Here is a 14,590-nt window from a genome sequence, read left to right on the forward strand (position 1 = left end):
TACTTTTGTTTTTAAACAGTTGCCTTTTTTTTTTAAGATTTTATTTATTTATTTATTTGAGAGAGAGAGAGAGCACGAGCACAAGCAGGGAGAGCGGCAGGCACAGGGAGATGGTGAAGCAGGTTCCCCACTGAGCAGGGAGCCCGATGCGGGGGCTCGATCCCAGGACCCTGGGATCATAACCTGAGCTGAAGGCAGCCGCTTAACCCACTGAGCCACCCAGTTGCCCTAAACAGTTTGCCTTTAATGAAATTTTAAAAAGCATCCCCTCTAGCAAAACAAGCTGAGGGTCTCTCCAGGGGGCAGACAGGGTGGGCATCTAGATGGAAGAACAGGGCTGGGCGGAAGGAAAGGAAGTGGCCTGCAGACAGTCCCGCTACAATGCCGTGCTCAAAATGTGGCCCATGGACCAGCAGCATCACCTGGGAGCATGAAAAAAATGCAGAATCTGGGGGCGCCTGGGTGACTCAGTTGGTTAAGCGTCTGCCTTCAGCTCAGGTCATGATCCCAAGGGTCCTGGGATCGAGCCCTGCATCGGGCTCCCTGCTCAGCCAGGAGCCTGCTTCTCCCTCTGCCCCTCCCCTGCTTGTGCGCTCTCTCTCTCAAATGCAGAATCTGGGCCCAACCCAGGAATTACTGAATCAGAATGCGCACATGAGCCAGCTCCCTAGGCAGTCTGCATGCAGGTGAAGGTTGGAGATGCACTGCGCACTGCAGTACAATCCTCCCCATGGCCCACCAGGGTTAGAGTATGCTTTGTACGGACACTGCCCCCTCCCCCACTCTATTGTCAAAAGGAGCTTCCCTTCCTCCCCACTCTCTACTCCTTTCTTGGTAGCAGTTGCTTTTAGCCCAACGTCCTTCTGAGCCAACCCTACCCCACCTCCCTACTTGCTGACCAGGGACTGGGTGCCCCTGAGGGGCTTGAATGTGGGCTTGGGCTGTCGTTCTGGACCCTGTAGTGCTTGATCCCAAGGAGCCCATATGTTTTCATCTTCCCTTTGCCTTGACAGAGGGAGAAACTCCATGCTGACCAACTCATTTACTGCCCAGCCCATCAACTTCTGGGAGGAGAAGTATCTGTCTGCTTCCTTTTTTTTTTTTTTCAAGCTTATTTATTTAAGCAATCTCTACACCCAACCCCAAGATCAAGAGTTGTGTGCTCTACCAACCGAGCCAAAGAGGCGCCCCCTAGAAAAAGTCCACTTCCTGAGAGAAGGGACAAGGGGGAAAAAGAGTGGGAGGAGGTGGGCAGAGTCTCCCAGAGTTTTCCCAACAAGGAGGCCACAAAAGGAGGGCCAGGCTTTGTGGTAAGAGTGATGCAGAGGATATAAACCTTGGACATCTGCCAGGGGTTCATCATCTCAGAGGGTAGAACAAGGTCGGGGGTAATAATGGGCTTTATCAGCAAGGTGTCAGCTGCAAACCCTGCTCATGGGTTCCTACTCTGTGTGGGGCACATGCTCAGTTCCAAGATGAAAAAGACATGGCCTCTGTCTCCCTCTGTGGGGAGACAGAACACAGCAGGGAAGTCCCAAGAATGCCAGGAAGCAGATGCTCCATGCCAAACATGGGTCGTGAAAAAGAACACCTCCGCTAGAGTGCCCAGGATGGCTTCCTGGAGGAGGAGGCCTGTGAGCTGGGCCTCAGGGGAAGGGTGGAATTTACATAGGAGAGAGGCACGGCATGGACAGCATGAGAAAGGAGAGCAGAAGGGAGCAGTCAGGACCCTGGAGCAGCAGGTGGTCTGGAGAAGAACAGAGGGTGCCATACATTAGCAGTTGATGAGGAGAGGTGAACCATTAAGACTGGGTTTGCTGGGTGCCTATGCAGAAGCCCTGGAGGGCAAATCGGGGCTGGAGAGGTATTTTTCTGGCAGTAGGGGCAGCACAGATGAAAACAGGTAGACCAGGTGAGAAGGCCAATGGGCGCTGCCTGCTTGAGTTTAAGGTCTGTCTCTCCAGAGAGGGGGACAGGCCCACACAGCTTGGCGGGGGGAGGAGGGGGAGTTTGAGAGCAAGTTGGGTGGGGGAGGACTGAGCAGAGGTCCTCCGGGTGGAAGTGGGCAGATCGAGTCAGAGAAAGCCTCCCCGGGAACCACAGTCACACCTGCCATTTACTGAAGGACTCTGCTGGGCGCTGTGGATGACTTTTCTCACGTAATCCCCACATCAGGCCTGTGAAACAGGCATTTTCAACGCAGATGAGAAGACTGAGGCTCAGAGAAGAGAAATAGCTGCCCAAGGGCACACAGCACATGACAAAGTGATTTATTCTGCTGAAATCTAAGGGCTGCGGGCGAGCAGGCGAGGACGACGGACGGGTGGCGGCAGGGCAGGTGGGGAGCCCGCGGGAAGGGTGTCGGGGCTGCGCGGCAGGAGCAGAGTCGTGGCACGACCGGCTCAGGTCCGAGCAAAGGGCTGCAGGCCTCGGAGCAGCGGGGAGGGGCGGGGGCTGTCCCCTGCGCGGTCAGGAAGGCCGCCTGCCCACGTTCCCCACCTCCCCGCGCACCCTAGCGCGCCGTCCCACCCGAGTGGGTCTCGCCTCCGCTCCAGTCTTTCGGGTGGCCCGTGGCGTAGGGCGGCCACCAGGTCCGGGGCCATCTCGGAGAACTTGTCGGCGCGTGACTCCCGTTTGGCTCTGGCAGGCCGCTCACCACACGTAGGCTACGCCGACCATCTCACCTGCGGGTGTGCAGCGCTTAGCTCCAGAGACCTAGATGAGTCTTTGGTCCCCGGCCCCGCCCCGGCCCCTGGCCCCGCCTCAAGCCCCGCCTCCGGACCAGCACTAGCCTCACCCACCCAATCCCGCGCTCAGGTTTAGGCCCCGCCCCCAGATCCCAGCCCCGCCCAAGACCCGGGTTTCCTCTCCGACCCGGCCCCCTTTCCGCCCTAGGACCCTCCCCCGGCGCACTCCCGGCCCCGCCCCTTTCTCCGTGGCAGGTGTCTCTGGACCACACGAGGGGATCGAAGCGTACGTACCGGTTGTTGAACATCTCCACCAGCTGCAGCAGTGTGCAGGCGGCCCACGACGTCAGAGAAGAAAATGGTCCCTGGAAGGAGGAAGGGACACGAGCCTGGACACGATCTCACAGGCCCAACCCCCTTCGCAAAGGGGGAGCCTGAGACCCAACGAGGAACATTTGCCCTAGGCTACCCAGCAAACTATAGGCAGGCCTGGGACTGAAAACTGCGCTTCCAGACTCCCATTCCAGTGCTCCGCTGGATTGGGCTGTGGCTAGAGAGCCTAAGAGGAGCGACTTTATGCATTGTGCCCCCGAGGGACCTAGAGGCTGAAGAAGCAGATGTGAAACCTTTTGGGTTATTGTTAAGCTTTCCGTTTTATGTGAATGGGGAAGAGTTTCGGCTTTTATTCCCCTGTGCCAACCTTTGCAGCAGGGGCTCTGGGGCCGGAGACACTTCATGGCGGTGGGTAAATACACAGGCTTTGAGGTCACAGAGACGCAGGCTTAAATCCTGGCTCTGTAACTCTGTCTCACTCGAGCAAGTTACCTAACCTCTCTGAGTCTCCGTTTCCTTCTCTGTGAATGGAACATGACAGAAGTGCCTCCTCCATAGGCTGTATTGAAGATTAATTAAGATAATCTGTATGAGGGGCGCCTGGGTGGCTCAGTTGGTTAAGCGACTGCCTTCGGCTCAGGTCATGATCCTGGAGTCCCGGGATCGAGTCCCGCATCGGGCTCCCTGCTCGGCGGGGGTCTGCTTCTCCCTCTGACCCTCTTCCCTCTCGTGCTCTCTGTCTCTCATTCTCTCTCTCTCAAATAAATAAATAAAATCTTAAAAAAAAAAAAAAGATAATCTGTATGAGACACTTGATAGAAGTCTGGCATTCACTAAGCACTCAATGGATACTTATTACCATTATTATTCAGGTGGGGTCCCATGAGGAAGGCTCAAAGCAACTTACTCCTCTTACTGGTTCTATTTTACCTATTTAATTTAATTTTATTATTTTATTTTATTATTTTATTTTATTATTTTATTTTTTTATCTTATTTTACAGAAGATGAGCAGACTGCTCCATACTCATGCAGGTGGATTGGAGGTGGGAGCATGACCGTTTACAAGGCAGAGCCACATCCTTCACCTCAGGTGACCTTCAGGACAACCTGGTAATTAGGCCAGAGACATTTTAAGTTCTTTCTGGGAGAATATAAGCTCTGTGAAGGCAGGCACTGTGCAACTAATTTTCACGTCTGTATACACCATGAAGTCATCTCAGATCAAGATATGCAATCTTTCCAGCACTCCGGAATGTTCCCTTCGGCCCCTTCCCAGTCATTACGGCCCCAGAGGTAACGACTATTCTGACCTCTATCGCTTGACATGAATTGGTGGGCACTGGTGTTTTTAAAAATCTTCCAGAGAGTCTCTAGTGTGCAGCCAGGGTTGAGAGCCAACCATGGTGCAGACGGACATCTACTGGGTACTGCCTGAGCGCCTGGCATTGCTTGACGCTTTTCACAGGTTAACTCATTTAACCCTCACTCAACCCTGTGAAGTGGGTTCTGTGCTCAGTCCTATTCTCCAGATGAGAAAACTGAGACGGGGGATTTGAATTTGTGCCCGGTGGGGAGATGTTCACCCATGCCATCTTGCAAAGTGGGCTCTGTTGGGAATTAGGGATCAGAGGTGAGGGATACTACAGAAGAGCCAAGGCCGAGGTGGCCTGGATCTGGGCTCATTCCCCACTCCTCGTGTCACCCCGGGTGTCCGTGGCCTCTCCTGCTCCTAGATCTCGGCCACCATGTGCTTTTACCTGCACACCACAGAGCTAAAACACCCCCATGGCAGCCAGCCACCACTCCCAGCGCGATACCTCGGTACTCAGAGGCCCTGGGTGCAGGCCTGGCCCCAGTGGGTCATCTTCCCGAAGGAAACCAGAATGATGGGGTACAGGAGGCTGGCCACCAGCAGCAGGCTGACCTTCAGGCTGACGGCGGAGAGTACCACCTTGGCCTTGCTGCCCAGCCCCACAGAGCCATACTCCCACCAGTGTTGGCAATGAAAAGACTGGAAGTATCAAGAAGACAAGGCTGCCCCCCCAAACAGGGGCCAGAGGAGGGATAGTGTGACATCCGCCCCCCCCCAGCAAGTCTGAAGTTGCTCAGGAACCACAAAGCATAGCCAAGGTAGGTGGCACCGTGATCCTGCTGTTCACCCCATGTGGGGGCAGCTGCCCAGCCTCAAGGAAGAATCTCATGGCCACCACAGAGTTGGGAGGGATTCCTCAGGGTCTTCCAGGAGTCAAAGCAGCTAAGAGATGATGCCTGAGAACCGCAAACTGGGCTCAGAGCCTGACTCCAAGGGCACATGGAGGCTCTGCGCCGCCTTCTCCGCACAGAGCTCACAGACTAAGCCCAGTTCCTTTTCACACCAGGCATGGCGGGCAGGTACCCTCCCCTGCTCCGCCAGACAGAGGGGCCTCCATCCTGCTGGACAGCAGCCTGTCCTGAGAACCAGGATCAGGGTCAGCATCATCCTGGTTCCTAGCAGCAGTAGGTTCATAGTTCATAACAACTGTACCACTCTGATGCAGGATGTTGCTGGTGGGGGATGCTCAGGTGGGGACGAGGATTGTACGGGAAAACTGCTCTAAAGAATAAAGTTGATTAATGTTAAAAAGTCTAATGAATAATATCACAGCAATAAATCTGAGAAGGTAGACAACAGGGATGTATTTCTCGAAAACTATAACATGTCAAAACTGGCATAAGAAAAATTAATCATCTTAAGTAGATCATAGCCAATAAAGAAATTTATATGATAGTCACAACACTTATAGCCCCAAAGCCCCAAGCCAGAATGGTTAGGGATACAGTCTACCAAACTTTTTAGGAATAATTATATCTTATATTCTACCAGCAGTTCCAGCCATTTGGAAAAATATAAAATTGGATCCATACCTGACACCATATATCAGAATAAACTTCAAACACGTCAGAGAACTAAATGGGGGAAAAAAGAAACCATATAAGGAAAATGAGTGAATTCTTCTTATAATATGCCTGAGGAAACCCCTTCTAACCATGACTCAAAGTCTAGAAAAAATAATAATTTGACTCCTTTAAAAAATACTTTTGGGCACGCCTGGCTGGTTCAGTTGGTTAGGCGTCTGATTCTTGATTTCAGCTTAGGTCATGATCCCAGGGTTGTGAGATCGAGCTCCACATTGGGCTCTGAGCTGGGTGTGGAGACTGCTTAAGATTTTCTCTCTCTCTCTCCCTCTGCCTGACCTCCCCCCTCTCCATTCACACTCTCTTTCTCTTTCCCTCTTAAAAAAAAAATAAAAAATACTTTTGCTTGGCAAAAATGAAAAACAGGAGGAAAATACTAGTGACTTACCTGGCAGATAAAGGACCAATATCCTTAATAAAGAGTTCTTTAAAGTGAATGGGGAAATTTTCCCTTTTTGCAATGTGCTGCTACGAGATGGTAGTGCAGGTTTCCAAGAAAAATTGAGAGGAAAAAAAAGACTGGAAACCCAATAGAAAATGGGCAAAGACACAAACTTAAAATGCACACAAATGGCCTTAAATATACGAAAAGGTGCTCAACTTTTCTTGTAAGAAAGAGCAGTGAGGGCGCCTGGGTGGTTCAGTAGGTTAAGGGTCTGACTCTTGGCGTCAGCTCAGGTCATGATCTCAGGGTTGTGGGATCCAGCCCTGCATCCCGCCCCGCCCCGCCCCCACTCAGCGGGAAGTTGGCTTCAGATTCTCTCCCTCTGCCCCTCCCCCCCCGCTCTCTCTCAAATAATCTAAAAAAAAAAAAAAAGACACACATATACTCTTAAACATCAGGAAAAAGGATTCCTGCTGTCCCCATATATCAGTTTCCCATTGCTGCTCTAACAAATTACAACAAACTTAGTGGTTTAAAACAACACAAATTTATTCTCTCACAATTCTGGGGTCAGAAGTCTATAATCTGTCTCACTGGGCTAATGTCAAGCTGTTGATGTGGCCGGTTTCTTCCGGAGGCGAAGCTGAATCGTTGCCTTTTCCATCTCTTAGTGGCCCCCTGTGTTCCTTGGCTCACGTCCCCTTCTTTCATCTTCCAAGCACATCACGGCCATCTCTGCTACCGCGTTCTCCTGTTCTGCGGTAAAATCTCCTTCTGACGTCCACCTCATAAGGACCATCTCAAGATCCTCAACATAATCACATCTGCAGAGTCCCTTTTGCGGAACAAGGTATGTGAAAATCAAGGGGGAACCGTGTTTAGAATGGCGGCGGGAGGCCAGCAGGGGGAGCTCTCACGCCCTCCTACTCCTCAACTGCAGACGCTGCAGGAAGAAAGGAACCTTGCCGGTCCAAACCACCTTAGCTACTACTTTACAACCCCGGCAGGAGCAAGAAAGGTTTCCTCCGACCCTGGCAACAGCCCAGCCAATGAGAGACTGTCACAACTCAGCCAATGAGAAGCCAGTATACTTCCAACTCCCAGTTTCCTCCAATAGACTTTTTGTTTAGAACATCCTTTCCAACTTCCCCCTTTTCTCTATAAAAGAAGTCCTCTTGTTTGTTCTCCAGAGTTGCTTTTGGTGTTGCCGTACCTCGTTTGTTCCAGATTGCAATTGTCTCTTATTCCCTAATAAATGCATTTTTGATGGTAAATTAATTGGCAGCTTTATTTTTAAGGCTAACAGGTGACACAGTTTCCAGGGATCAGAACCTGAAGATTTGGGGCACCATTACTCAGTCTCCCACACCCTCCTCCTGTTCACATGAGACCTCAAGTCAGGGCACAGGGATTGGAAGATGTAATCGGGTAGCCACCTGCCTGCCTTGACCTGTTTGCCCTGTTTTACTTGGGCACTACGGTGTACTCAAAAGATTCAGCAGATAAAATACATAAACTGGAACTAGATCTGCAGATAGCAATCGATCTTGAACATAATGTTGCATGAAGAAGGCAAGTTGCAGAACGATTAAAATATAAACATTACTTTAAAAAGCACAACATCAATGTTTGTGTATGGGAGCAAATGAGACGGGGGAGGTACAAATGCAGGATTCAGCTATATATGTGTGTGGTTTTGTTTATTTTTAAAATTTTTACTTATTTATTTAGAGAGAGAGAGAGAGAGCTTGCATGAGTGGGGGGAGGGGCAGGGGAGAGAGAATTTCAAGCAGACTCCCTGCTGATCAAAAAGCCCAACGTGGGACTTGATCTCAGGACCCTGAGATCATGACCTGAGCCGAAATCAAGAGTCTAATGGTCAGCTGAATGAGCCACCCAGGCGCCCCAGGTTTTGTTTATTTTTAAAAAACAGACCTAAAGGGGTGCCTGAGTGGCTCAGTCGTTAAGCGTCTGCCTTCGGGTGAGGTCATGATCCCAGGCTCCTGGGATCGAGCCCTGCATCGGGCTCCCTGCTCCTCCGGAAGCCTGCGTCTCCCTCTCCCGCTCCCCTTGCTTGTGTTCCCTCTTTCGCTGTCTCTCTCTGTCGAATACATAAATAAAATCTTAAAAAAAAAAAAACAAAAAACCAGACCTAAAGCACATTTGGAGAAATGTTGACACCTCTTAGATCCAAGTGTGAGGTGCATGTTTGTTATACTTTTCTGTGGAATTAGAAATATTTCGTTATGGTTCTTTTTTAAATTATTTTTTATTTTTATTTTTAAGTAGGCTCCACTCCCAGTGCAGAGCCCAACGTGAGGCTTGGACTCATGACCCTAAGATCAAGACCCAAGCTGAGATCAAGAGTCAGATGCTTAACTGACTGAGCCAACCGGCGCCCCCTGATGATTCTTTTTTTAATGAATAAAAGAAGTGAGCAAGTGGAGACAAAAAGAAAAATAAGAACTTTTTCACTATAGACCTTAGTTTCACCTGATGAAAAATGCATGTTCAAGACTCTGATGCTTGAATTTGTCTCAAGATTTGTGAAGCATTGTCTAATTACTTAAGCCATTTAGAAAAAGTCTTAGTGTGAAAATTAATTCAATGTTGTCCTAGTGATGTAAATGCATTGATAGTAAAGGTTAGTGAGCTTCTTTCTTTCTTTTTTTTTTTTAAGAATCATTTTAAAATGAATAGGTTGGGGACACCTGGGTGGCTCAGTCAGTTAAATGTCTGCCTTTGGCTCAGGTCATGATCCCAGGGTCCTGGGATCGAGCCCCGCATCGGGCTCCCTGCTCAGCGGGAAGCCTGCTTCTCCCTCTCCCACTCCCCCTGCTTGTGTTCCTGCTCTCGCTATCTCTCTCTCTGTCAAATAAATAAATAAAAATCTTAAAAAAATAAAATAAAATCTTTAAAAAATAAAATAAAATAAAATGAATAGCTTGACTTGTTCTCTTGTGGCTTCAAGAGGGTGTTTTTTATCATTGTGGTAAAATATATGTAACAAAATTTGCCATTGTAACAGTTTTTAAGTGTACAGTTCATGGCATTAAATACATTCACAATGTTGTACAAACATCATCACTTTTTCCAAAATTTTTCATTACCCCAAACAGAAAGTACCTGTTATCCAATAATTCCTTATCCCCCCCCACACACTTATGCCAGCCCCTGGTACCCTCTGATCCATTTTCTCCCTCTATAAATTTGCCTGTTCTCAATAGTTCATGGAAGTGGGGTCATATGATATGTCCTTTTGTGTCTGTCTTCTTTCTTTCTTTTTTTTTTTTTAAGATTTTATTTATTTGAGCGAGAGAGACACAGCGAGAGAGGGAACACAAGCAGGGGGAGTGGGAGAGGGAGAAGCAGACCTCCCACCGAGCAGGGAGCCCGATGCGGGGCTCGATCCCAGGACCCTGAGATCATGACCTGAGCCGAAGGCAGACGCCTAACGACTGAGGCACCCAGGCGCCCCTGTGTCTGTCTTCTTCTACTTAGCATCTTTTCAAGGTTCATCCCTGTTGTAGCATGATCAGAATTTCCTTCTTCTTAAAGCTGAATAATATTGGATGGATGCACCACATTTTCTTTATCCATTCATCTGTTGATGGACACTTGGGTCGTTTCCACCTTTTGGCAGCTGTGAATGTTGTTACTATGAACATGGGAGCACAAGTATCCAAGTCCCTGTTTCCAAATCTGTTGGATGTATACTTAGGAGAGCAATTGCTGGGTCATAAGATCATGCTGCGTTTAAATTTTTTAAGATTTTCTTTTTAAGGGGCACCTGGGTGGCTCAGTCTTTAAGCGTCTGCCTTCGGATCAGGTCATGATCCCAGGGTCCTGGGATCGAGCCCCGCATCGGGCTCCCTGCTCGGCGGGAAGCCTGCTTCTCCCTCTCCCACTCCCCCTGCTTGTGTTCCCTCCTTGCTGTATCTCTCTCTGTCAAAGAAATAAATAAAATCTTAAAAAAAAAAAAAAAAGATTTTATTTTTAAGTAATCTCTATGCCCAGCATGGGGCTCGAACTCACAGCACTGAGACCAAGATTCACTCCCCCCACTGACTGAGTTTGCCAGAGACCTCTGTGTTTAACTTTCTGAGGACCCTCCAAATTTTCCCACAGCGCCTGCACCATTTAACATTCCAACCAACAGTGCACAAGGTTCCAATTTCTCCACATCCTCGCCAACATCTGTCATTTTCCTTTATTATTACTATTGCTATCCTAGTAGGTGCGAAGTGGCAAAAGTTGGGGGGTTTTTTGTTTTTTTAAGATTTTATTTATTTATTCATGAGAGACAGAGAGAGGGAGAGAGAGGCAGAGGGAGAAGCAGGCTCCCAAGGAGCAGGGAGCCCGATGTGGGACTCGATCCCAGGACCCTGGGATCATGACCTGAGCCGAAGGCAGACGCTCAACCATCTGAGCCACACAGGCGCCCAAAAGTTGGTTTTAATAAAGTGATTTCCGACCAATTTTTTTTTTTGAAAGAGAAATACAAAGTAAAGTTTTTCTTTTTCTTTTTCTTTTTTTTCCTTTGTTGTGGTTGATTATTATATTCCACAAGAGGAAAGAGTGATGGGGTCTGGGGAGTTTTTCTGTCTCTGGCCTCCCCTCTCTCATGCTGGGAAATAAGGAAGCCTGCAGGATCCAGGTATCCGGGTATCCACTGGCAGGGAGGGGAGACTGGTGCTGCTGAGGGGGCCCGAGTGGGAGGGGCAGCGTCTTTGTGGGGGTGAGACACAAAACCCAAGGGGAGGGTCAGCCTTGGATGGGAAGGGGCAGAAGAAGGGGATGGATACCCTCCCTCTGGTAGGTTTTGGGTGGGAAGACAAAGGCTTCTTGCTGGCTCAGTGATATCCCTGGGGAAAGGTCAGGGTTGGAGACTGAGTCAGGAAGGAGAGCATAGAGGGAGAAAGTTTAAAAGGCAGTCCCAGGATATCCAAGAAAGAGAAAGGCCTCCTCTGACCTCACACTCCTCGCAGCGGTCCCTGTGGAGTCCCCACTCTCCACCCCAGCCCCTCTCTCCCTCCTTCATCAGCTCTCTGCAGCTGGGAGCTTCCAGCACCCCCACTCCTCTGAATGGCCTCTTTCCAAGGCCACCGACCTCCCTGCCATGACACCCACTGGTCTTTGCCGTCCGTCCCCACCTTACTTGACCTCTGGTGGACAGTTACCACAGCTGACCGCTCCCTTCTTCTGCCCTTGACTTCTGTGCAGCCCCCACTCCTGGTTTTCCTGTCACGAACCCCCAAGGACCCACCTAGACTTCTCCCCTCTCCTCACTTCCCCCATTCCCAGACCTTGGCCCCCGAGGCTGGTCACCATGTATTTGTCTCTGGCTTTAATGCTCAGCTTCCTTTTTTTTTTTTTTTTAAGACTTTATTTATCTTTTAAGTAATCTCTCCACCCAACGTGGGGCTTGAACTCATGACCCCCAGATCAAGAGTTGCAGGCTTCGCGTCGCCTGGGTGGCTCAGTCGGTTAAGCGTCTGCCTTTGGCTCAGGTCATGATCCCACGGTCCTGGGATGGAGCCCCACGTCAGGCTCTCTGCTCAGCGCGAAGCCTGCTTCTCCCTCTCCCTCTGCCTGCCACTCCCCCTGCTTGTGCTCCCTTTCTCTCTGTGTCAAAGAAATAAATAAAATCTTAAAAAAAAAAAAAAAAAAAAGAAGAGTTGCAGTCTTCACTGACTGAGCCAGCCAAGTGCCCCCAATGCTCAGCTCCTTAATTCACCTCCCCAAAACTGTTTATCTCTACAGGGGCCAGATTAGCCAGAATGGTTGTCCCATAGTGGTCGTCAGCCTAGCCTGCATCAGAGTCACCTGGGGGACTCGTGCAATCTCGCCTTGCAGGGCCCCACCCCCAGGGTTTCAGATCCAGTAGGTCTGGACAGGGACCCAAGAATCTGGGACTCTGGCAGGTACCCAGGTGACACTGACCTGCTGCTCTGGGGACCACGGGGAGGGAACCACTGCCTTAAAACACTCATCTGATTACGTTGGTCTCTTTTAAAACTCTTGAGTGCCTCGCCATTGCCCTCAAGGTAAATCCAAGCTATTTCTTGGCACTGAGGACCATCTGCGGCACTCATCCTCTGGCACTGCCCAGAAAGCCCTCACCGCCCGACTTGTATGGATCCTGTAATGCTTTGCCCAGATGGCACAGAACAGTCTGTTATCGTGCTCACCATGCACACCTAGCTCCCCCCATCACAGACACGCTCCTTGAGGATGAAATGTTGGGGATACCGCTCTATCCCTAGAGCCCAGCACAGGGTTTAACACAGTGCTCAGCAAATTGTTGTTGAATGAATTAATGAATGAACGTAAATATTTTCAAGTTTTATTTTATTATTATTTTATTTAAGTACAAAAGACATTTTTACTTGGAGTCAAGATTTATAAAACAAGAGTCAGACTTTTTCTGGTTGGACCAAGATCAAGTCTATAATCCCGAAAATCTGGCCTCCGCTCTGCCCCCTGGCGATAGTCCCAGTCCCAGCAAGAAAACGAATGTACTATTTAAGGCATTTCCAGGAACCGAGGCGTGACGAACGGAGGTTCATTTGCATACCCAAAATGCATTGCACACCGGACAATTTCTGACTTAGAAATGACTAGATTTTCCTTTTTTCCTTTGAATTATTTTTTCCCCCAAATAAGGCTACTCTCACAGACTTGTCCGGGAGAAAGACAGAAATCACTAGTTCTTTCGAGCAAAGAGTCACCATCACTGTGTTCGGGGTAACAGTTACCCGAGGGATGTGTGCGGGGAGTAGCAAGTATACTCTGGTTTCTCTTCAGATCGCATAAATCTTTCGCCTTTTACTAAAGATTTCCGTGGAGAGGAACAATTCTGAGTTTTTAGCCAATTTTTTGAGGCCTTGCGCTTTGCAAGGCTACTAACGTTGTTCAATAAAAGATGAGTGGGGTGTGGTTGGTGGCTTTTTGTGGTTCTATTAAAGTAAAGCGTGTGGTTTTTTTTTTTTCGCGCTTGAAGCTGTGTGTGTTCAGGCTCGCAACTGTTTCTGAGTGGGCTGTGGGTGGGATTTCACAATGAGAAAACAAGCAATATCACATCTCCTGCAGGAATCTGAGCTTCACTCTCTGAACTACAAAAAACTAGAATCTTTTGAAAGTTTGCTGTACTCAAAATGTTTACAGGCTGGAAACCGCCACCAAGCACCGACTTCCTTTTGCTCCCAGGCCTCGCGCAGAATCTAGCACAGATGTTTGCTCAACAGAGAACATCCAGTTAACCTGGTTTTGCCCAGACTTTGGATAAAACTTTTTTTCTAAAAAGGTGACTGGTGCATGGGGCATATCTATTCACAAACACTTTCAAAGGAGATAAATGCCTGGCAAGGCCCGGCACCCTTCTGGTTTTGGCTCTGACTGTTGCATTTATTGTAAGCCTTTTTTTTTTTTTTTTTTTTTTTTTTTTTTTTTTTTTTAAATTCTTTTTTTTTTTTTTTTTTTTTGGCTGCTTTTTTCTAAGACATATTTATAAGCATTGCTGTTGGTTTTGTTTTTTGTTTTCCTGCTAAGTTCATTAAAACCAGAGCTGGATCATTTGTGAAAAATCGGGATGAGAAAGACTTTTAATCATGGTTATAATGGATTTGATAAAACTCTAGAGGAAGTTAATATTTTAACCAATTCCATTGGCCAGAATTTAGCTTTGCTATCCCGCCTGGTGTGGGGTAGGCTGGGAAATGTAGTCTTTCCCCTAGGCAGCCATGAGCCCTGCTAATAGTGTGAGACTCCAGGAGGGAGGGAGGGAGTGAATCCTGGGGAAGAAAACTAGCAGTGTTTGAACCAGCAAAGGAGGGAGGGAATCCAACCCGAAGTTCCCTCCTTGAGTTTCTCCACCTCCCAGGCCAGCTCTTCCTTCCTCGTTCCTAGGCCCTTTTGATGTCCCCCCTCCTTTTTTAAAGATTTATTTATTTGAGAGGGAGGGGGGAGGCATAGAGGAAAAGGGAGAGAGAGTCCCAAGGGGACTCCACGCTGAGCACGATGCTGAGCAAGATGCGGGGCTCAATCTCATGACCCTGAAATCATGACCTGAGCCGAAACCAAGAGTCGGTGGCTTAACCGACTGAGCCACCCAGGCACCCCTTGATGTCCCTTTGTGTAGATGACCATGGCCCTGGTTCAGGGTGCCTGAGGCAGTTCCCCTCAGTTCAGCCCTGCTGCCCTGGTCCCCGCATTTGTCACCAGGGAGA

General features: G+C 49.0%; 1 non-coding gene across 1 annotated transcript; it reads left to right on the forward strand.

Moving 5' to 3' along the window:
- Positions 1–13,149: 13,149 nt before the first annotated feature.
- Positions 13,150–13,266, forward strand: LOC123324637. Its single transcript, XR_006539916.1, has one exon. It is a non-coding gene; the product is annotated as a U5 spliceosomal RNA (small nuclear RNA).
- The last annotated feature ends 1,324 nt before the right edge of the window (positions 13,267–14,590 follow it).

Source organism: Neomonachus schauinslandi, chromosome 4 (genome assembly GCF_002201575.2).
Source record: "Neomonachus schauinslandi chromosome 4, ASM220157v2, whole genome shotgun sequence".
Taxonomy (NCBI): domain Eukaryota; kingdom Metazoa; phylum Chordata; class Mammalia; order Carnivora; family Phocidae; genus Neomonachus; species Neomonachus schauinslandi.